Source organism: Corvus brachyrhynchos, unplaced genomic scaffold (assembly GCF_000691975.1).
Source record: "Corvus brachyrhynchos isolate BGI_N302 unplaced genomic scaffold, ASM69197v1 scaffold53, whole genome shotgun sequence".
Classification (NCBI taxonomy): Eukaryota; Metazoa; Chordata; class Aves; order Passeriformes; family Corvidae; genus Corvus; species Corvus brachyrhynchos.
In genome coordinates, this window is record NW_008237681.1 from 1,626,574 (window position 1) to 1,650,578 (window position 24,005).

The 24,005-nt window shown below is 38.4% G+C and overlaps 1 long non-coding RNA gene across 1 annotated transcript in view; it reads left to right on the forward strand.

The window, feature by feature from the left end:
- The first annotated feature begins 15,564 nt into the window (after positions 1 to 15,564).
- Positions 15,565 to 24,005, forward strand: part of LOC108446190 — a 44,805-nt gene continuing 36,364 nt past the window's right edge. Inside the window, exons 1-2 of the long non-coding RNA XR_001861311.1 lie at positions 15,565 to 15,660; positions 17,452 to 17,543. This is a non-coding gene — a long non-coding RNA (uncharacterized LOC108446190). The remainder of the gene's footprint in view (positions 15,661 to 17,451; positions 17,544 to 24,005) is intronic.

A 24,005-nucleotide genomic window follows, 5' to 3' on the forward strand; every position in this document is an offset into this window, starting at 1 on the left:
TCTGGTTCTTGTCTTTTAACCATTTTTAAATGCACCTCAGCAACTGAGTAGAGTAATAATTGCCAAGAATTAATTTTAGTCTTCCCTCCACATTTTTACTTTTGTTCATTGGCATGTTTAAATTTTCAGATTTCAGTCCTTATTTATTTTGAACAGCAAAATATTTGCTTCACACAAGAGACCTATACAACTTCTCTCCTTAGGCTATAAAGAAAAAAATCATCACAGATTTTATCAGTGCTGAAAGCAGGTTCCATTTTAGGGAGTTTTTTGCTTTTGTCTGTTTCCGGCTCTTCTTGTCCCTTGAAGCAGATCAGAAGGAGATTTTAATACTTTACATACTGCAGATATTGAGCAACATTTGGAGAATGACCAAAAGAATCACTTCACCAACAAAAGGTTGCATCATATCCATAAGATTTAATTTTACTATGTCTCAGTATACATAGAAATATTGTTAAGGATAGTTTCCAAAAGAAGTATCTCTGTAATATTTTATTTTCTTAGTTGTCACAGTTTTTTGAGTAAAGAGAATTGCTTCGGAGTTGTTAAACACCCTTGTCTTGGCAGAAGTTGCTATTTTTTAAACCCTTCCTTTGAACGCATGTATTTCTGGAATGAATGCTTGATCCAAAATCCACTAGGATCAGTGGAAAATCCCCAGTGACTTAGACTTTGGATCAGGTCCTGAGAAATATATGTGCAATAGGTAAGTAAAGTAACATTGTTCCCAGGAATTCCTTTCAGCAAGAAGCCTTTTTATTGTTCGTAGATGCTACCGATGCTCAGGGGCCAGAACCCCAGGAGAATTCCACCTAGTGACGTCAATTCTGTAGAGGAGAACTTCCTCTGTCCCCTTTTAGGTTTGTGGGACATTTTCGAACAGATGGAGCCTATATAGGTGGGACGGGTTCCATCTGAACAGAAGGGTCACAAATGCACCAACTGAGAGGATAGACAGAGCTATGGGGGAGAGTTTAAAGGAGTGGACAGGGGGATGGGAAGTCTGTACAGAATCCAGCAGAGAGGAAGAAACAGCTAAAATAAGCAGATGGGTAGACAAGGGGAAATAATGTTCAGGATTGAAATATGTAGCACACCTAGAGAAAAGGTTAAGAGAGAAAATCCGAAGGCAGAATTTGTGCTGCAACAGAATTAGGAGGCATAGAAAAGTCATTATTCAACAACACACATAAAAGGTCTGACAAAGAAAGTAAATTCTTAAAAGTAGTAATGTTCCAAGGGAAGGGTTGTCCTGAGCATCCTGTGGTGGATGCAGGTACTAAAACATATTTACAGGCATTGAAATTGCTTTGCTACGTAGGGCACAGCATGATAGAAAGCTCAATGAAGACTTGAATTAGGCCTCTAAACTAGAATTAATTTACTGACAAGTAAAATGCCTTACCTGAAGTACATGAATATATATATGGATTCTCTGTCTCTGAAGAGAATAGCGGGGAGGGAGAAAAAGGAAACAAGGAAAACAAAGCAACATCCCATCACAAATCTGAAATGCAGACCACCCTGGAAGTAACAAGCCAGGGGATGCACAGAAAAAGACGACTGTGTATAACCAAATTATGTAGGAGAGACACTGCAAAATTGAAAAAAAAGTTTGAATTTCAGCCATACAAATAAAGAAATGTGTCACTTCCATTTATACTGACCTTGGATCTAGAATGGAAAAAGATATTTGAATGCAGCTCCATTTACCAATGGTTTTGGATGCTGGTTTAAAAAGGACTTTCTCCCACCCTTAGCCTACCATCACTATCACTTACATGAAAATTTAGATGAACACAGCCAGCTTTGATTTAGTAGTGGTTATGATGTGATGATAAGATTAACTTCCTAATATAATTTTGTGAAGGGCAACAATTTTCTAGCAAAGCAGCTACAAAACCACCAACAACCACCAAGTTTCAAATTAATAAGTGCTACCATCCATTACCTTACTACTACTAATTATTTTACTTACTTAATACTACTATTATTTTGTGAATATATATGCATTATTTTGTTTCTAAATAAATGCTTTGTCCAAAGTATTTATAACTTGTAATTACAGATGATTGTCAATTATGGAAATATCTATCAAGTCCAAAATTAATATCTAACTTTATAACAGACCAGAGTAAAGCCCCAGAGCAGAGGACTGCCAAACATTTAAGAATAGTAAAATATCTTCTATTATTTGTAGCACATTGCTATGTACACAAGAACCTTCTCCTCATAGTTATTATCTCCAAAACCCTTAGGGTGCCAGAACCACTCAGGTTTGCTTCTCAGTTCTCCCTATGTTTGTGAACAAGATTCTAAGGATCTTCCATATGGAAAAATGCAAGTGGTGCTTTTATGATCACCAAAGGAAGATGTTTCCCTGAAGCCTTTATGTGTTTTCAGAAAAAATCTGAGCATCTGCCTGGAGCCCATTTGAATCATATATGCAGTTCATTTCTACATCAAAATGTGACTGTGAATGCAAAGGAAAATGCCCCAAGGGTTACATGACACAATAGCAGGTTACATACAGCACTTCACTAACATATATATAATCCTTTTATTTATGAATACGGAATTAGATGTTTATCTAGGCTTGTACAAATAGATAGTTATATTTGATGAAGCAATGAACTAATTAATACCTTCATAATAACAGGTAATTAAAAAATTCTGAAGTGTCAAAATATTTGACTTTTGAAGCACGCTGAAGAGAAATGGTGCTATTACCTTGTTAAAAATGCTAGGATAAAAAGAGAGGGTAATCAATATTCTTCTCTATCTAATTTCATAGTGAAACAAATATAATATGTAAATATTTACACAGATTCCAAAGGATTGACTGAATACTCTGGTAAATCTTTGTATTCTATGAAGTCCCTCAAATTTTGTTATGAGCACATACGAAGTTTTGTGTATTTCCAAACTATTATATATCTTCTATTGCACAATATCATGTTGGGTATGTCCCATCCTTCCAGTTCTGTTCCACAAGCAAAGCAAATGCACATTAACTGGGTGACCAGCCAATATTTATTGAATGTATTTAGCAGCATATGAATTACATAGAGTAAGTCTCAGTGAAACCAGGCATTGGTGGTAATTCAGTTCAGCTACTAAGATTGGCTGTAGATATGCATGGCAGAATGCAAACAGTACAACTCTGAGACGAGTTACACTGCTTCAATATTCCAGACAAATGACCTGATCTATCTCCTGTGTTTGCATAAGCATAACATTTTATATTTATAGAAGATACTATTGTTTAAGCAATAATCTACAGAGTATAAATAAGGTACTTTTTTTTTTAATGCTGATTCTTAAAGTATTCACTAAATTGTTTCCAGCTTTCTATAGCCTATGACTTTTTTTAAATACTCCACTCACAAGGAGATAACATTACAACATTGGTGCAAGTTTAAGTACTAGACCACTAAAAATTACAAACTTTAACCAAAACATGACTTCACCAAAGCTTCTTCATTGAGGGGTCTTGGGTTTTTGTTTTGGTTGGTTTGCTTGTATGTTTGGTTTGGGGGTTGGTTTTTTCCATTTCCAATATAGCAAAGTATTTAAAATTTGTTTATAATGTTAAATGAAAAGTTAATATTTGTTTTACAGTTACCTCAGTAAGACCAGGTTTGATGATAATGATTTTCTCTCTTGTGTAAGTAAAAATATTTGTGTGAATGAAATGCCTTCTGCTGTCAGTGTAGCAGTTCTCTCTGCTATACTGCTTGCAAGGTGGAGATTATATTACTGTGCTCCGATTTAAATTATTTTAGAGGTTTTTCTCATTAGTTGTGCAACCTCCTTTCTGCTTTTCTACAACAATAACAAAAACTTGGTAGATTGGAAAAGTATGTACCATATACTATTTTTTCAGCCCTTCTAAAATTAAATTAAATCCACTCAACATAGCAAAAGAGCCCTCAGGCATAATTCTACATACTACGTATTTGCAGTATTAAATATTAAGTGTTTTTTCTTTTAAAAGCATATTTTTTACAATTGTCATAAACTTCCATGCTAAACCATATTTGGAGTTGCATTTAACCTTGTTTTTTTCCAGGTTGTCAAAACTAAGCTTTTCATATTCATCAGTCTTTCTGATACATAAAATCTCAGTTGATATGGAAGGGAATTTTTAGGTAGTGTCTTCTATCTGAGCTTACATCCAAGTGTTCTTTTTACATAATGTAGAAGAGTGAATAAATGGGTAAATTAGTCCAAGCAATTGCATAGGTCCAAGATACTCGCGAACATTCATGATTCTAAGCCACTGACTGTTTGTTTGGGTCAGTCTGATCTATACATTTCATATATTCTCGTGATTGACAGTCACTCCAGTATTCATTTTGGAATCAAACATATACATTTAGAACTGTAAAAAACCTCAATTATAAAATTAACTCAATACAGTGGCAACATAATATCTATTGCTAAGTTTGAGTCATACTTGACCTTTATTTATGTGGCTAATTTCAGTACGCATTTATGCATTGCTTTGAAAATTTGTCTTCTGATTTCCTCTAATTACCTCTCAGATACCATATTAGTGGGATTTAAGGAGCAATAAGTAGTGTTCTAATTATCATCTTTGAAACAAAAGACTGCTAAACAAGGATATGGCTTGGGCACAATTCTAGCAGTGACAGCGGAACTTGTGTACACTCTCCAGTTAGAATGAGCAACTCTACTATCTTTTGCAAGGATGTAAGTAATTAATATTGAACACTTAATGTATAGAAGAGTAGTTTAATATTACAGCATAAAATACCTCTTTGTGGTAGTTCATAAATTGCTTTATTGACAAATTTTGTTTTCCAAATTAAAAATGTGTGAACAGGAGCCGTCTTCAATAATGCTTTTTTCGTGTGTATACTTTTTTCACAGAATCACAGGATGGGTCAGGTTGGAAGGGACCACAGTGGGGTCACCTGGTCCAACCTCCGTGCTCGAGCAGGGCCATCCCAGAGCACATGGCACAGGATTGTGTCCAGACGGTTCTGGAACATCTCCAGTGAGGGAGACTCCACACCCTCTGAGGGCAATCTGTTCCAGTGCTTGGTCACCTGCACAGTAAACAAGTCCTTCCTCATGTTCAGCTGGAACTTCCTGTGCATCAGTTCCTGGCCGTTACCTCTTGTCCTACTGCTTGGCACAACCAAGAAGAGCCTTCCTCCATCCTCTTGGCACCCCCCCCCCCTTAGATACTTACACACATTGATGGGGTCCCATCTCAGCCATCTCTTCTTGAGATTGAACAGGCCCAGCTCCCTCAGCCTGTCCTCCTAAGACAGGTGCTCCCAGTCCCATAATCAACTTAGTCACCCTCCCCCAGATCCACTCCTGGAGCTCTCCATGTCCCTCTTGTACTGAAGAGCCCAAAACTGGCTCTTTTCCCCCTTAGAATTTATCAAGAAATACTGCCACTGCTCCACTGAATCAGAAATTAAATTTTCTCACCAAATATTCATTAATTTGATTGAGGATTTAGAGCTTCAATGACACCAAATTCCAGCAGCCAGAGTGCAGCAGTGACCAGGGTACTGCAGCCAGGAGAGCACGGACCTTGTCAGGCAGGGCCTGTCCCACTGCCCATGGCAGCAGAACAGGGCAGGCACAGAGGGGATGGCTGAGTCCCACCATAAGTCAAGATCAAAGAAGCAAAGTCTCTAGTGTATCATCTTCAAATATTCTTGACCTGTGGCCTTCTATCCATCTGTAGCAAGGAGTGGAAAATAGTAACTGTGATCTCACTGAAAAATTGGTATGGAGATTTGAATCTTTCTTAGTATTGGCTTACTTTGAGATGATGATAATTTGTTTTCGTAATGTAAAGTGATAGAGACATTGTCAGAGACATTTACACATTTGTAAATACATAAAGCCAAGTTCTCGTTCACAAGTTCCTACCCATTTTAATTTGCTGACTACAGAGGAAGTTGTAGAAAGGATAAGTTTTTATTTGATTTCTCTTTGTTAAATTCTCCTTTTAGAGTAAAATATAAACATCTGAAATGAAAATCCTCTTTATAGGTATAATTTTATTATAATAACAAACATTGAACTATATTGATGCTGCATAATATAAAGATGAACCTGTCTCCAAGGATCTTATATCAGAATTTCAGTCTGTAATGTTGGCTCTTACGCTATCCAGTTCAATTCATCCATCTCCTGCCATGATCTTGATGTGCTCTGAAATTGCACCAAAGTATAGCTGGTCACAAATTTCACACTTACCACTTTAGACAAGTGAAAGGTCAAGGGCTTACAACAGTTGAGCAGCTCCTTATCAGTACCACAAAGCACAGACAGGCATGAAAGTGACTGCGGGTCAGATCAGCTGTAATTTACGCTAACTGTGTAAGTCCACACAGATCCACCCCACTACCCTCAGACAGCAGAGTATGTATGTTTGAACATTGCTCACTTGTCTCACTTCTCATCTGCTCTGTGCAATGTTGGAATCAAATATACAAGCACACTTTCATTTAGTGCCATCCTTTTGTTTTCAGAATAAACAGGCATTAAGTAGCTCTTCCAAATAAAAGCCTTTCCATATTTGGAGGGAGCAATTTAACTTCTAAGACAGAACTGAGATTTAAACCAGCCAGCTAACAGGAGGAAAATCAGGAGATGGAAATAGAAGTAATCTAATATCTTCTTGAAAACGTTGCTTGAGGGATAATATAAAATTACATATTCAGTACATTCTAAAATCTGAAAAATAGGCATTGTGTCTAGTCTACAATGAGAAATTATACTCAGTGTATAATGTGCTGATTGAACTCCCTTGAATCATCTTACCAGATCCCATTTCAGCAGGTGACACTGGATTTATGGATTTTGGTTTACAGGAATCTAACAGTGTAGGACTTCTATTGATCATTTTAATCTTCACAACTGAAAGGACTGAGTTTTTTACGTCTCCCCAATAGAGAGAAAAAGCAAACGTAATATTGGTGACTTAGTTTCATTCCTGAATAAACTAAAAACAGTGACTGAACCTAAAAAAACCAAACCAAAACCAAAACCGTAACAAGCCACCAACTTCTGATGTGCAGCTACTTTACAAGTTGGTTTGTCCTACAAAGGCCTCAGCTACAGATTCACAATAATTCTTGGGCAAGAGGAAATTAAGATCTCTTTGTCCTGAAATAAATCCCATTAATCTCTTATTATTTTTATTTAGAACTGGGGCTGTTAATATTCCAATTATTAATTAATTTCTTTCCTGAATTAATTGTCATGTATTAAAAGGAATTTAAGTATATGATGTACACAGAAAAATAATTTTTAAAAATAATTCTTTTTTGGGTACACCGACTCTTTTTTTTGTTTTCTAAATTTGACACTCAAGTCAAACAACTGGTTTTCTTTCTCACATGGTTTACCCAGCAGTGCAGTCCAGCAAATCAGTTTATTCCTGATTAACAGAATCCATTTTGTGGATATCCTGTTTTCATGATCAGTGGCCTACTAGAATCATATTATAAACAGCATTTGTGCAAGCTGTTCTGTAGTTACTGTTATCAGACACTATCAAATATAAAGAAAAATTAAATAACTTTAAGTGGTATGGTATACCAACAAGTCAATTTTTACATAAGCCATGCAAAAGGCACTTCAATTATTTTTAAATGAGAATGAATTATTCCCCCATATCTAAACTAGCTCTGAGTACAAATATCAATAATACCTTAAACTTTCAGTGCCAAGGTCTGGTAAAAAATGGGTTTAGAGTCAGTTGGAATTATTGGCTTAGTATGTGCCACATCCAGTCTGTCCATTGCATAATACTTTAAAATTCTGTTCAAGTAGAATATATATATTTTGTCTTGAACACAAAAATTATATTGAGACTTCTTCAGATATGATGTTGGCATAGACCATGCCATAGTATCTTTGGACTATGGCATTATGTAGCAATAATGGTGAATCTCGGCCTTTTATGTCATTAGACGCAGTTGAGGAATGTGTAAGAATAGTTACAATGTACTGCATGCACAGCTGGAATAGTTGCTGGAAATAGATAGCAACAGAAAAAAACCTGAAACCATCATCAAAAGCAAATCACAATCAGCTATTCCTCCAGCACTGATTTTTGGAACTCAAGGAGTACTGGATTGTTTTAAGCATGACTTTCCATCTTTCACATCAAAATGGTGGCATAAGTACATGTAGGAAAATATTTCCTAAGAGAAAAGTACAAGGATTTGCCTCAGGTTGTTGCTCCACTCAATGTGAACTTGACTGAAATTCAAATTGTGAAATATATAATAAATTTGTCATAAATTAAAAGTTTATTCTTTGCCTCCCAGTGCGTGCAGTAACTTAAAACCAAACACCAACAAACAAATTGGCAGCTGGTGTTTTAGTCTGTGAGGTGTTAGCCATCTGGTCCCACAAAATAAAACATTTATTTGATTTGTCCTAAGTATCTAAGTTAAGAGATATCCAATATGCAAAGGCATTAAGATTTTGCTTTCAGAATGTTGGAAGTCCTTTTTTCTTAAAATTTCATAAAGAGTATACATACTCCTTACTATGTATTCATCTCTGCTAAGTCAGATGAGGAACTTCAGAATAAAAGTTGTCTTCAGAAATTCCCGTATGGTTTTGAGTAACAGCTGCTACAGCACAAGCCAAGTGGCACACTCATATGTAACACTACCTACATGGTGCGTTCTGTTCCAGGGCTGCTTTCATTTGTTCCCTTCCCTGCCACAAGTACACTGGTCCCATCAGTTAGAATATCCAAAGGAATTTCTTCTTTTGTGAAACTTCATTGCTAATGGTTTCTGCAGTACTCCTGATGTCTAGTGATATTAAAAGCTTATTTGAAAAGTTTAGTCACTAATTTTGGCTTCAACAACAGAATAATTTGAAAATATTATCAATCTTTCATATGACACCGAAATGTTTGAATACCAACCTAATATTAACAAGATAATCCAAAATCTACCAAGAGCATTTAATGCTATCCAGAACACAGCATTTGCCTGGGAATGTTTCACTGTTAGATGATAGGCTACAAAACTAAAACCAGTTGCCCAAAATGAGACTTAAAAGAGAAAAAAATATTCTTTGGTAAGATTTGGAAGTGCTCTGTTTCTGTTCTTCTTGCTCACAATGTTGGATATGCACAGGAGGACATTAGTGGTATCCTTGTTTTCTAACAGCAGAGGCTTTCCCCCAAAGCAAAGCAAGGGCTTCTTACAGTGCCTTTTCACTAAGGCTCTGTTGAAATTAAAGGCTTAGCTGCTTCAGTCCATGCAAGTCATATCCACAGGCCCTGAAAAGTGTTCTGGGACACTGCTGTTCTCTAAGGCTCTTTGGCTTATTTTCATGAAGTTGTCTAATCCTAGCCAGGAGGTTTTTTGCTGATGTGGATTATCAGTTAATAAAAACTCACTTACTAGTGAGGAACAAAAGTTAGTATACTTCAAAATGACAAAGGAAAAAAGTAATCCAAATTCCCAGTGCCAGTGTGTGTTTACAAATAAACTCCATGTAATTTACAACTACAGATATTAAAAGAACTTCATTTAATGGTTGTCCCAAAACATACTGCAGGGCAGAGTTAAGATTGTTGGTTTTATAAGATGGTTCTATTTTTCTTTAACCTTATGCTAAACTTGGAATCCTTTCAGATGAACTGCAGGTATGACTGGTCTTTATAGTGTGCAGGGGTTATAAGACGCTCTGCATGTCCTTAGCTCCCCAGTATGTTGGCTGTGGTGACAGCATACAGAAAAAATCAAACTACTCTCAGTTCTGATGCCTGCACAGAAGTGTCATGAATCTAAAGAATGATGATGGGTTGTAATTTACTATACAAAATGTCTTCTCTGGGTTAAGTGAACTATTAACATTTTCCACAAAATCCACAAAACATCCTTTTCAGAGTGGAAAACAGTCAAGTCTGCCAATATTAAGTTAAAGTCTTTCAATTAGGAGACTCTCACTTTTCACAGCACCACAGCAGAATATAACAAGGCACTGCAGAGAGGGTCTGAGGTAAGAAAACTAGTACTTAAGTAGAGGCTTTCAAAGGTAATAGAGAGATGAATATATATTAAATTTAGCCAGCAGCCTAGAACTGTAGGGGGAAAGGAAACAAGTGATGTGTTTGAAAGCTTCTCTTTTGCAGTATAATTCCAAGTGCTGCCTCTGCTGTTTTCACAGTAATGCTTTGACTACATGCTTAGCTCCCAGTACCATGCATTAACCATTTTTACAGTTTTCATCAGGGCCCAGCAAGGGCCAGAGGGCCCCTAAGAGGAATAGAGCCAGGGGTCAGCAGGGCAGGGGTCTCATCAGCCAGGGGCCACCCTCAGCAGGACAGGCCCAGAGATAGTAGCCAGGCCCAACCAAGAGTTGAAATTACCAGGCAAGTTCATGATGATGAAGCAGGTCTGAGGTCAAGCCAGAGGTCAATCTGCAGGTCAGAGTCAGGTCTGGCAATTGCCAGGCAGACCCCAGGTTCAAGCTGGGAAGCCAGTCCATAGGGTCAACTGGATGCATTGACAGGCAGGAGCACAGTGCCAACTGAGCTGAAAACCAACACTCCTCCAGAGAAGCTTAGGAAAGAAACAAAGGCTCAGGGCTGAGCTTAAGTAGGTCTTCTGGACTTGTGCGTGTGTGGAGATTCCATCTGAGGCAGGCCAGGGCCATTTTGGCTATTCGTGCACGCAGGCACCTTGACTAAGGGCTGTTTGTTACCTACAGTTTTGCTACCTGCTGTGTTTATTACATCTGTCAAATATTGTTGATCCTTGTGCTAAGGTAGGAATATTTTAGCTGGTTTTGCTATGTTTGCACTGAAGCTTGAGCACTTCTTAGCTAGGTTCTCATGGATGATTAAAAGAAGTCAATTTCTTTCACACAGGAGGGTCTTTTCTCAAAAACAGTCATAAAATCTGCTTCTAAAATATTCTTTCTCTGCATTTATAAAGGACACCACGTCTGTTCCTCTGTTTAAATGGTCAATAAAGTGGTACAGACTGGAAGGACGAGATAAGAAATAGACATGACCAGACAGAAGCAGTTGTATGTCTTGGACTCAGATACTAAAGGCAGGATTTAACTGTCTAAACGCAAGTACTTTCCATTTGAGGTGCCCTAGAGTATCCAAAATATCCACACATATGATCTTTGCCAACAGGCTTTAAACCAGGTATGTCAGGGGATGGTGATGACAGCTTGCAGATAAGTGAGGGAAGAGCAGTCAGGGCAGTAAATACATGGGACAGGGTGACAGGAGCAAGAGAGCCCTCAGGAAGGATAAGACAGGTTAAAAGAAGGTTTGCCTCAAGTGTTTGTGCACAAATGCACACAGTCTGGGAAGCAAACAGGAGGACGTGGATCTCTGTGTGCAGGTGCAGAACTAAGGCAACATAAGAATATCTGAGATGTGGCAGGATCTCTGCATTGTAAGGAACACACAAGTTCTTTAGGAACAACAGGCAGCAAGGACAAGGAAGGGGGTGCTATCTATGTGAGGAAGCAGCCTGGATGTATTGATCTCTTTTGAGGAACAGTAAGTAGGGTGACTGAGGACTTGTGAGTCATCATCAGAGGAGAGGCTGGTGAAAGCAACATGGTAGTGGGAATCTGTTACAAATCATGTAGTCAATATTGGGAAATAGATTAAGTTTTCTTTAAGCAATTCAAGGAAGTCACCAGATCACCAACCCTTGTTCATATAGATTGCCACACTAGCACTGAAAGATTCTGGAAAGGCCCTGCGGGTCCTGGTGGGCAGTAGTCTGTGTACACTGGGAGATTTCAACAGGAGTGTAGCCAATAGATCAAAGTGTGATTATTCCCCTCTGCCACTTTTTGAGGCTGCCTTCAGTTTTGGGCTCTCCAGCACAAGGAAGATGCTGGTAAGCTTCAGCAAGTCTAGCAGAGAGCTACCAAAATGGTCAGGAGGCTGCACCACATGTCTTGTCAGCAGAACCTGAAGGGACTCCGCTTCTTTAGAGAGCAAGATTGTTTAGGGAAGGTGTGGGGCATTTAGTAGCAGCTTTCTGATACCTGAAAGTTGTTTTTTAAGAAGGCAAACACAATTTCTTTACTAAGGAGCACAGTGGGTGAATGAGAGCTATGAATTGAAATAGGAAAGGTTACAGCTTATAGGAAATAAGGAAAGATTCTTTCACTGTGAGGATAATTGAACATTGAAAGAGAGGCCCAAAGAAATTATGGCTCTCCATACTTGGAGTTTTTGAAGACCCTATCTGGACAAAGACCAGAGCAACATCCTCTGAATGCTGTGTTGATCCTCTTTTGAGCAGGGTGTTGGACCAAAGATCTCTTGAGGTTCCTTCCAGCAGGAAGGACATGCAGTTCTATTGTATATGGGATATATGTATATGGTGCAGAAAGCACAGGAGACACTATCTCTTCTGGAATGGTGAATATACAGTATAGGGAAAACCCAGGGGCATGTCATATGGCTTTAAGGGTCGTGTTTAGGAAAAAGAAAGCCTGACTGACTTCAAAAAATGGCCAGATGACATACTTATCTTCCCACAAGAAGTGAAGTTTATGCAGAAAAGTATATGCCTACCTCTTCTTTTTCCATCTCTTTTTATCTGTTTTATCATATTAGAATTTATTTCAGTGGAATTTATGGTCAATATTATCATTATGGTCTTTTGACCAGATGGAAAGACTTTTGTGGCATTCCTAACAAGTAAAATTCTCTTTTCAAAATGCCATTCAAATTAAAGACCTTGTTTCAAGGTTGTATCAGCACATTCCTGATTAATTTCAAATCTATACAATAATAGACACCACTGAGGCTAAAAATAGGGAGAGGACTAAAATGGACTTTAAAATGTTCAATCATATAAGTAATAATACAGTGGAAAATATAGTTTGACTTATGATACTACTGTGAGCAGCTCACACCCAAAGGTTTATTATTATTTATTATTATTATTTAATTTAAATGCTGTTGGGCATGTGGTCATATGTTGCTACATGAATGATGTGTCTGATACAGCTTCCTTGACAAAGGTCTTATAAGGGTTGAGATTTTATGTTCACATCCCAGTATATACAAGTGAGATGGGTAATTACTTCCAAATGATTTTTGTTATTTATGAAAATATAAAGGAGATAAAATGCAGAGCAGGCATTTTCTAACCTCAACAACTTAATGCAGTTCAGAGCAGATTCAAGTTTCATTTTTGCTATCTAGATATTATGCTCTAATTTTGCCTATTAAATTCAAGCCAAGCAGAAGGAAAGGACGAATTTGCATATCCATTTCCATTCAGGTTATGGACTTTTAAATCCATGTTGCTTGTGTCTATAGACTAATGAGTGCACCATTATAGAGGAGGCTTACTATGTCCCTGCATTTGGAATGTCCAGATTTTTGCTCGGCATATAATATTTTGAGAGCCATTTTTTTCAAGCATAGTGTAATAGGCTTTAACTTTGCTAAGCTTTTCTGCCAGGCCTCCAGTGCCCTGCTGTTCTATTATATTGAACTTGTAAGCAGGATGCTCTGCCAGGCTCACCCAGATTACTGCTGCAATAAGGGCCCTGCTGAGTGACTAGTGTCATGATAAGTGCTAGGGAGGGAGTTCACCATCTTGGCATACTGTTCTCATCTTATTAAATTCAGCTTTGTGGAAGCAGGGAGTCTGCCTCTCGGCCTCACTGGCTCTGGCTCAGTCCAACTGCTACTGTCAGACAATATGAAAATAGGAACCACCACAGCTAATGGCAGGTGCTGCACCACCGCAGCTGAGGAGAAAAGGAGAGCTTTTTCTTTTTTTCTTTTTTCCTTTTTTCCTTTTTTCCTTTTTTCCTTTTTTTTTTTCTTCTAATAGGTACTTGACTGGATTGATTTGGAAACATTTAGCTATTTATTGTTATAGCCTTCATACCCACAGATACTTGCTGAGATACTGGTTTTTTTTTTAACTTACTCTCTGCTTTATACAGACTCCTTTGTTCTTGCTTACTTATATTAAAGAAATATAATGTAGCAAAGCCCTTGCAATAGACCTGATACCATTCAGCTTTAGTAAAGGATGGTATTGTAAAGATCCAATCCTGACGTCTCTGTTCAGACAAAACTCCTACTGGGTGTTGCCTGAGAATAATTTCCCAAATTCCGAACTTGGATTACTACTGGAGGTGAAGTGAGTTAGCTATTCAATCCCCCCTAAACTCAGTAACCCCTACTTGCCTAATCCTCATATTTCTTTTAAAAATGTAACCTTTAGTTTTGGGTGGAGGATTCAGAATCTTCCCAGTGGCCTGAAATGACCAGCTGCGATCTGAGTGTAAGCTATGCTGCTGAATGCAGCAGGAAAAGTGCAACATTCAGAGAGGAGAGAGAGAACAAGGGAATATGTATTTGCAAGCCATACCCATGGAGAGGAAGAAAATGAAAATCACTCGTTTTGTAGTATGAATTGCAGTAAACCACACCTTAGTTCTGAGTGGTCAGAGAGTATTTAACCATCTATTTTTAAGCCTAAGGCTCTTTTGAGCTACAAATGAAAAAGGCTTTTCCAAGGGCCTGTGGAAGGATAGATAAATTACTTCTGTACTTGCTGGTGTCTGAGCACATATAGAGTCTTCCTTGACATCAGCAAATACATTGTTTCTCACTGTTCAACAGTAAATCTTCAAATAACCCCATCATTGTCACTTCAGTGTTTTGTAAATTGAACGTGAACAGCACATGCAATAACATTTCTGACAGAAATATTGATGATGTCCAGCTACAGAAGTCAGCTTATAGCAAAACCAAGTTGGGATGAATAGAAAACCCAGGTTTTCAATTGCACTTATGGCAGTAGTTGCTAAGTCTGGCAGGTTGCATTTCAGCAGCGCACTTGTTGGCCATGTCAGTCTTCATAAGAGTGACAGGTTTGATTAGACTGAGAGAGGCTGATTCAAAAATTCAGACAAAATAACATCTTTCTGCCAATTTGCAATATCACATTCACAATCCATTCCAGACTCATCAAAGCTAAGGAATAAAGGACTCAACATTTTAATCCCCCCTGAGAAAATGAATAAGAAAATTATGTCTCTGAAAAGTGTGATTATTTTCTTGTAAAATGAAAGTGGAGAACTATTAGTGAAACCGACTACCATGAAAGTTGTGTCAGACCTTTCAAATCCCAGGCAATTAGCATGCAAGAGAATTCTTATCAAAATTTGAGGGCAAATGAAAGGATAAAACAAATCTATCTGGTTACGTTCATATGTAAGAAAAGTCTAATTTGTTTATACCTGTTCTTCATTTCTATATCACATTCAAAGCTGTCATTTTTAAAGGTTTTCAAATGTTCCTTGTAAATCACAATTTTTTTCTTTTTTTTAAATTCCTTGGTTTTCTTGTTGTCCCGATTCACTGTGATGTAACTGGGGAGAGCATGGGTGGAGTGGTGTTCTTCTTGCTCTGGTCACTGTGTGATCCACATGAAGTAAATTGCCAAGAAAAAAAAAAGATTCATTTAGAAGAGGTTTGAATCTTAACTTTTCTCTGTTTTCCATCTCTGTACTAGAGCCTTAAAAAGTTCAGTTGAAATTCAGAACACTGCAGCTAATGAATGAATTACAGTGGAATGGCTGCTGGAAATAGTCCAGGAGAAGCTTAACTGAGAGGTAAGTAGAGAATGATAACAATCTGAAGTTTTGTGTTGTATGAAATTGGTTTTATTTTGTTTTACTTGGAGAAAAAACAAAGACCTCAGGCTTAGATCTTTGCCACTGAATCCAGGCTTGGAATCAATAAATGTGGGATGATCGTGGCATGATTCGGGAAGTATTTTATGAGGAATGCACGGAATCTACTCCAACTTAGAGATGACATTGATCTCTAGCCATTGTGCCTGAGAACATGGAACAAAGTGTTTGTTGTTGCTAATCAAACAGATTTATTTTTGGTTTTCATGCTATAATTTAAGTGATTCAGTGGGGAGTTGCTCCTCCATCAGATTCTGAGGGATTAAATGGCCTTGGGATATGGCCTCTCTTTGTGAGGCAGAACATCAATTCAGGATTCAGTTTTTCAGATTTTTCTTCATTTTAATATGGAAGAAGAATGCCTCTGAGATATTCCAGCTGAACAGCAAAATTGTAACAGGATATCAGAGCTGGAACCACTCTGCAGTAAATCTGGATTCTTGAAACTTGTTTCCATCTTCACTGACTTTGCAGCTGAAGAGTTTAGTGTTTGAAACTACAACAGTCAAGTGGGCAGGACATTCTGCATTAAGGTGGCCCTATGGAAAAGTCTTCACACTGGCCTTCCATTCATCACAGAAAAGTAACACAGAGTGCTTTACCAAAGACAAGCGCACCTTATCATCACACTTCAAGCATCCTTTGTCATGGTTAGCTGACAAACTTTTTGCAAAAGGCTTTTGTAAAGTACATTAGATAGATATACAGCAGCTGTGTAAGCCCAGGCTTGCCTGCAGTATATTGAGAAAAGTTAAGAACATAAAAATCTGAAACAATAAGCCAACCATGTAATTATTTTAATGAAGTCGAGTTGTGTTTGGGATTTTATTTATTTATTTATTTATTTATTTATTTCTAATTGTATGAGAACAGCATTTTTTTGATTTGGCAGTCTGGAGATAAATATACCCTTGCAATGTTTGTAGCAGAGACACTGAATTGTTATGCTACCACACAAGAGTGAAAGAGAAAAACAAATTAATCTATTTTCACTGTCCAAGTTGAATGAAATGTGAAGAATAAACAAACAGCACAGATGGTGAAACAGTTTAAATTTTTAATACTCTCCCAGTGTTAATCATTTCCAATATTTATAACAGCATGATAGCAACATATATTAAAATATGTTATTTTATTTAAATAAAAATGTATTAATCAGATGAGCAATTCACTATTTTCAGCAAAGTCGAATCTAAAAAAGTATTTTTGGAACATAATCAGTTTAAATTTTGCTGCATGAATATTAAACAATATATTCAAATGCTGAATCTTTGGCAGGATCTTACTGCTGTGCACTGTGGATAACATATCTGAAAACTTACAGTTCCATATGGTCATTTCTTTTTCTTTATTAATTTGCTAAGTAAGTGTAGACAAGCAGAACTACAATACTCAGTAAGTCTCTTCATTGTTTTTCAGTATTCTCACAAATGGAACACAAATTTTGGAGAGAATCCCAAATGGCAGGTGCTGACACTAAGTAGAAACAGGAACAGCCTTCTTGTTAACATATTATCTACTCCTCACCTACCACTGGTCTGTTACAAAACTCATTGACAGTGAAAGCTAAATGAAATAACTGAAAACTAATTCAGTACTGTTACAAATATTTCAGATAGCTTTCTGCAGCTTAGAAGCAAACAAGCAAAGAAATCTTCTCCCTGCTTAGCCCTGTTGGATAATATCCAAGCTACTATATTTTCTTTCCAGAGCAAATTTAAAGCATTCTTTGCAAAAGGTGGTGTCCTGGAGTGCTGAACTGAGGAAACAGAAAGACAGATGGAGGAAATCAAATGAATCAGGTACTGCTTCTTGCACAAGGAATTGAATGAGGTGGACAAGTAGTTGATATGACCTTAGTAGAACTGTTTTGCTGTGTAACAGATCCATTAATAAATTTTGTAATGTTAGGGTATTCTATACATTAAAATTGATCTAAATAGTCTCATCCCATCATAATCTCTAACTTATTTCTTTCAGAAGGTTAGAAGGAATATATTAGTTTATGCAGTGTTGCAAATAGTTTAGGTAATGATATTTATTTATACATAAACCTTTTCACTGTTCTTCCCTTCCTCCTGTCAAATCCCAGAGTGTGCCCATTGTTCTCACAGTCTGAAGAGCTGAAGAGGTTTTTGGATAATATCAGGAACAGCTATATGGCAGTGACTCTGAAGGATGTCTTTTTATTTAGATGTCTCTATGAAGGTTCATTCTGTTAAAGTTACTGATTGTGCTGTCAGTTCACAGAACTTCCTTTTTTATTTTCTCCTTTAACTTCAGGATTAAATTTCAATATTAGTGTGAGGGAGCTAGCATCTTAGTTTTCCATACTCTTTTTGGAACTGTGGTAGATACCTTGTGAGTTTTTCTGGGTAAATATGAAACTGCAGTATTAGCTTGCTTCTAGGCAACTGAAATAGGGAGGAGAGGGTGCCTGTAACCCCTTCGTGTGTAGGCACATATTGGACTGCCAAGATTTTCCAAAATGGTTAGTGGCTGAAGGTGTTTTGGCTGGTGGGTGCCACAGCTGAGATACTGATATAATGAGCCTGATTTTTGGAAAACAGCCTTTGAAACTAGGCCTTTACCAGCAAGGCTCTAACACTCTCAGATTTCTGGCAGTATGCTGCCTTGTTTTCCTCCTTGATTTTTGTAGCCCTCACTGTGGACTATCTCTGGTGGCTATCACAAAGGCCATCTATATTAAATGTTAGTTTAAGTGGTACTCCTGATAGACTCACATCCTTTACATAGCAGCCACAAGAGGGGGATGTGGAACACTCACAGAATATTAGGGTTTAGTCCTCTCACAGCTGTTGGTGTTATCGATACTTTCTCTGATTTTTACCATCCGTCCACTTTTAGCACCAGGCTTATTTTCCTGGAGATCACGGCTTGCAGCAGTTTATTTTTAGTTAGGAAAAACCTTTAGAGGGGGTTCAGATGGAAATATTCTGTCACCTAGATTTGACCCCCTTTTTCTCTTTAATGGAACAGTTACAGCTGTTTAACAGTTTCAGAGAACTATGCAGCTATCTCAGCACAGAAAAAGGGGTTAATGGAACAACATGGGTTTTTTTCCAATAAACAAATTCTAATTGATACATAGATTGTAATCACAGGAAACCCTTTTTTACAGTAACTGTGTTGTAATGGGCCATTTTAGGGGCAAGGTGGTACATACTGTAGAAAATTTGTATATGAGGGCAAAAGGATTAGACAATTGCTTTTGGGGACTGTGTAGATTAGTACATCATTGCATACTAACAAAGTGCTAATTGCTCCTTTTGACCACGGGCCCAGTTTACAGAGATTTAGCACAAATGTGTCCTGTGCACTAAATCACAAAACTAACACTGCATTATTTCTCTCTACAGCTTGCAAATTCTTGTAGGGCAGTATGCATTAGCCTTAATTAGATGCAAAGAAAAAGGATGGCATAGAGATACTCACTTGTAATTTAGAAAGAGCAGCCCTGATGCTAATTAACCAGGTTGCAAATCATGCATTTGTTTTGTGGCAGTAATAGTAAAAGCAAACAGTATACATATATTTATATAATTTTAGGATTGTTTTAATATTGTATATAACTACACAAGCAATTTGTCTCTACTCAGTATGTTAGCTAAAAACAAATAGGTGTGAACTACTTTGAACAGGTTGTTGGTACTGATTTTATAGAAATTTTAAAATAGCATCTGTTAAGAATATTTGCCAATTATTTAATAATCATTTAACAATAACGGGGAAGGAAGAACAAAACCATGTTGAATAATCACTCTTCTTTATCTTCATTGGAATCACACTCAGAATGGTAGATGTTCAGAAAAATAGTATCTCGTCTCTCTGCACCTTTTCTGGAAGTACAGAATTATTTGCTCACAGAGTCTTTCCACCCTTCAAACAGGATAGAAAGCAACTTTTCAACGAGACACATGCAGAGTCAATAGGAGACCTCACTTGATTGGAAAGGCATAAATCTACAGGTGTCACTCCCATTCTGCTGTGCATCATTTAAGCCTTTTATGTACCAGCTCTTGGTTTTGGTTTTTGGCTAGCAAGGAAATTTGAAGATTGGACTTCTTTCACATATCTCTTTTGGTCCCTCTTTTCTTTTCATGCAAGAGTTCTTATAGGTCTGACCCTCTCTTTACATAATCAGTCTGACACTAAGTGAATTTAATAGCTACTGTAATTTAATTCTAGCTCTGCAGATTCTTCATTTTGGATCTTAAGAATCTAGTACTAGAGACTGAACCTGAGATTTCAGGCATGATCTGTAGTATTTGAGGGTAGGGCATAGATCAAAGTATTTTACTAAGGGAAAGGTATATGGTAAGGGAAAAGAAAAGATGCTGTAGGGAATAGACTAAAGTGTTTCATAGGTTTTCCTTTCGCACATTGTTGAAACAATATGAATACTGAATAACATGAATTCCACTCTCTAGTCTATCTTTTATAATAAACAAGATGATTAAGAAAAAAAAAGACAAGGTATAGAAAGTAACTGAAAAGGACAGGTATGTGTCACCATAAGGGCACTCTGTGTCACAAAGCAAGTATGCCTTAGTTCCAGCCAAAACAACCACCCACTCAGGGTACTGAAGTGTAGGCATGCTGTTATGACCCAGATTCAAATGATGAGAGTAGGAGTGAGAAAATGAAAGTGTTAATAATATTTCAAGCACAGGGCTAATGGGAAGGGAATTTCTGGGATTCCCCTTTCATTCCTATTCTCTCTCAAAAGAAAACTACGGAGTTCCCTCTGGAAAGGAAAAAAAAAGTAGTCTCTTTGGCTTATCACCAAATGTTGAATATTTAGACTAAATGATATGTGGCAGAACAGTGCACCTGTCCTGGCTGGAAATATATGTGTGAGTACTGAAGAGGAATAGATGAATTGAGAGGTATAAAATATCTGAAGACTTGAAACTTTGACTAGTGCTGAAACATTTTTTGAAAATGGAAAAAGATTTGTAATTTAACATACTGACATACTTCTTTGTTTTGCTGCAGCTGACATGAGTTTGAAAGACAATAAATCTGTTGCAGCCATCAACACCAAACCAGCAGCCTATCCCACCAAATAGCTTGCACAATGGCATTTTGTAAAGGATGGAACATATGCTTACCATATTGATGCAAAATCTCCTTTTTCTTACTCCTTGTTGCGCCTAATTCAGTTCATTCTTATTAGAGCAAGCATTTTTATGTTGCTGAAGTGTATTTTATGTTTTACAGAAATATTAGGAAGCCCTCCAACTCAGATAGGCTTGGTATCATATTAACACTGAATGTTATGGAAGAGTTAACATTAGCAAATTCAATTGTTTTACAGTTGTTGCTTTTTTAGCTTTAAGTTTAATAATTGAGAAATTCAAGCTTTATCAGACTCTAACAGCTCTCCTATGGTGAGCAACACTCATAGATGCAAATTACTCAGTCCATTGCAAGTAAGTGTCTTGTAGGTAGATTCTCTGTAGCAAACATAAGGATTGCAGCATCAAGCTCTCTGAAAACTTTTATTCTTCAGGAAGTCCTCTATTCAACCCATTTCACATAATAAGACAGTAAAGATAATCTTGTGATAGTTCTCCCTGTAATTTGTTCAAACTTAACAGGGTTACAGGGCTACCACTACTTTTTTTCTGTTAATGTTTTCTTCCTTTGACGTAGGCAGCTTTTTGGTTGGAAAGAATGAGAATCATGAAGTCATAGAATTATTTAGGTTGGAAAAGATCGTGAAGATCAACTGCCAGCCCAGCACTGCCAAGTCCATCACTAAACCATGTCCCCAAGTGCCACATCTACACATCTTTTAAATACCCCCAGGGATGGCAACTCCACCATTTGCTGAGCAGCCTGTTCCAATGCGTGGCAACCCTTTCAGTGAAGAAATTTTTCCTAATATCCAATCTAAACTTCCCCTGCCACAACTTGAGGACATTTCGTCTTTTCCTATCGCTTGTTAGAAGCTTGTGAGAAGAGACTGACCCCACCTGTCTACAGCCTCCTTTTTGGCAGCTGTAGAGAGCAATAAGGTCCTGAGCCTCCTTTTCTCCAGGCTAAACACCCCCAGCTCCCTCAGCCGCTCCTCATAAGACTTGTGCTCCAGAGCCTTCACCAGCTTTGTTGCTCTCTCTAGACTCACTCCAGCACCTCAGTGTCTTTCCTGCAGTGAGGGGCCCAAAACTGAACACAGGATTTGAGGTGTGCCCTCACCAGTGCCGAGTACAGGGGGACAATCACTGCCCTGGTCCTGCAGGCCACACCATTGCTGATACAGGCTGGGATGCCATTGGCCTTCTTGGCCACCTGGGCATATTCTGTCTCATGTTCAGCTGCTGTTGACCAGCACCCCCAGGGCCTTTTCCACCAGGCAGATTTTCAGCCGCTCCTCCCCAAACTTCAGTGGGGTCGTTGTGACCCAAGTGCAGGACCAGACACTTCATCTTTTTGAACATCATACAATTGGCCTTGGCTCATCATTCCAGCCTGTCCAGATCCCTCTGCGGTGCCTCCCTACCTTCCAGCAGATCAACACCCCTGCCCAACTTAGTGTCATCTGCAAACTGACTGAGGGTGTACTCGATCCCCTTATCCAGATCATTGATAAAGGAATTGAACAGGTCTGAGCCCAACACTGATCCCTGGGGAACACCACTTGTGACTAGCTGCCAATTGGATGCAACTCCATCCACCACCTTTCTCTGGACCTGGCCATCCAGACAGTTTGTTTTACCCAGCAAAGAGTACACCCATCCAAGCCATGAGCAGCCAGTTTCTCCAGGAGAATGCTATGGAAAACAGTGTCAGACGCATTACTAAAGTCCGGGTAGACAACATCCTGCACAACAGCTTTTCTCTCAGCCATTAGATGGGTCACCATGTCACAGAAAGAGATCAGGCTGGTCAAGCAGGACCTGCCTTTCATAAATGCATCCTGGCTGGGCCTGATCTCCTGATTGTCCTGTACGTGCTGTATGATGGCTGTGTGATGACTCAATGACATTCCCCATCACTGAGGTCAGGCTGGCAGGCCTGTAGTTCCCCATATCCCTCATCCAGACTGTCTTGCAGATGGGCGTTGCATTTGCTAACTTCCAGTCAACCAGGACCTCCCTGGTTAGCCAGGACTGCTGGGAAAGGAAAGTGGCTTGATGAGCATTTCCACGAGCTCCCTCAATATCCTTGGGTGGATCCAATCTGGCCCCATAACCTGTGTATGTCTAAGTAGTGTAGCAGGTCACTAACCATTTCCATTCGGATTATGAGGGATTCATTCTGCTCCCCATCTTCCAGCTCAGGGGGCTGGGTACCAAGAGACTAGCTGGTCTTGCTACTGAAAACTGGGACCAAGAAGACACTAAATACCTCAACCTTTTCCTCATCCTTTGTCACTGTGTTTCCCCCCACATCCAGTAAAGAATGGAGAATCTCCTTAGCTCTCCTTTTCTTGCTGACATATTTTTGGAAACATTTTTTATGTCCTTTATGGCAGTAGCCAGATCAAATTCTAGTTAGATTTTGGCCCTTCTGATTTTCTCCCTGCATAACCTCACAACATACTTGTAGTCCTCCTGAGTTGTCTGCCCCTTCTTCCAAAGGTCATAAGCTCTCCGTTTTTCTCCTAATTACCAGGAGTCTTCTCCCCTGCTGGCTCATCTTTTGGCACAGGGGAACAACCTCCTCCCGCACCTTTAGGATTTCCTTCACGAAGAATGTCCAGCCTTCCTGGACTCCTCTGTCCTTCAAGACTACCTCCTAAGGGGCTCTGTAAACCAGGCTCCTAAATAGACCAAAGTATGTTCCCTGAAAGTCCAAGTCAGCAGTTCTGCTGACCCCCTTCCTAACTTCTCAGAGAACTGAAAATCACCATTTTGTGATCTCTATGTTGAAGCCAGCCTCCAACCATCATGTCAAGTCCACCAAGTCCTTCTCTGTTCAGAAAACAAGAAATGTCAGTATGTGGTTGCTTGCTTACAATATTTAGAATGACTTCAATAAATACGACTTTTGTGCAAAATACAGATGATTTATTTACATTATCAGTTGTGCTTGCAGAGACACTCCCCTAAGAGAGAGCATAAATTAATTAGAAGTGGGGCTCAGGGGTGACTCATTAGCCTGCCTTCCTCTGAAGATTTTTGGTGTTTGCAGGAGAGGGTGATAGAAGGTTGAGGAGGAGGAGCAGATTATTTCGTTTTGTGAGGCCTCTTGTGAAGGCTTTTTCTCCCACTGACTGAGCGCAGATATTGAAA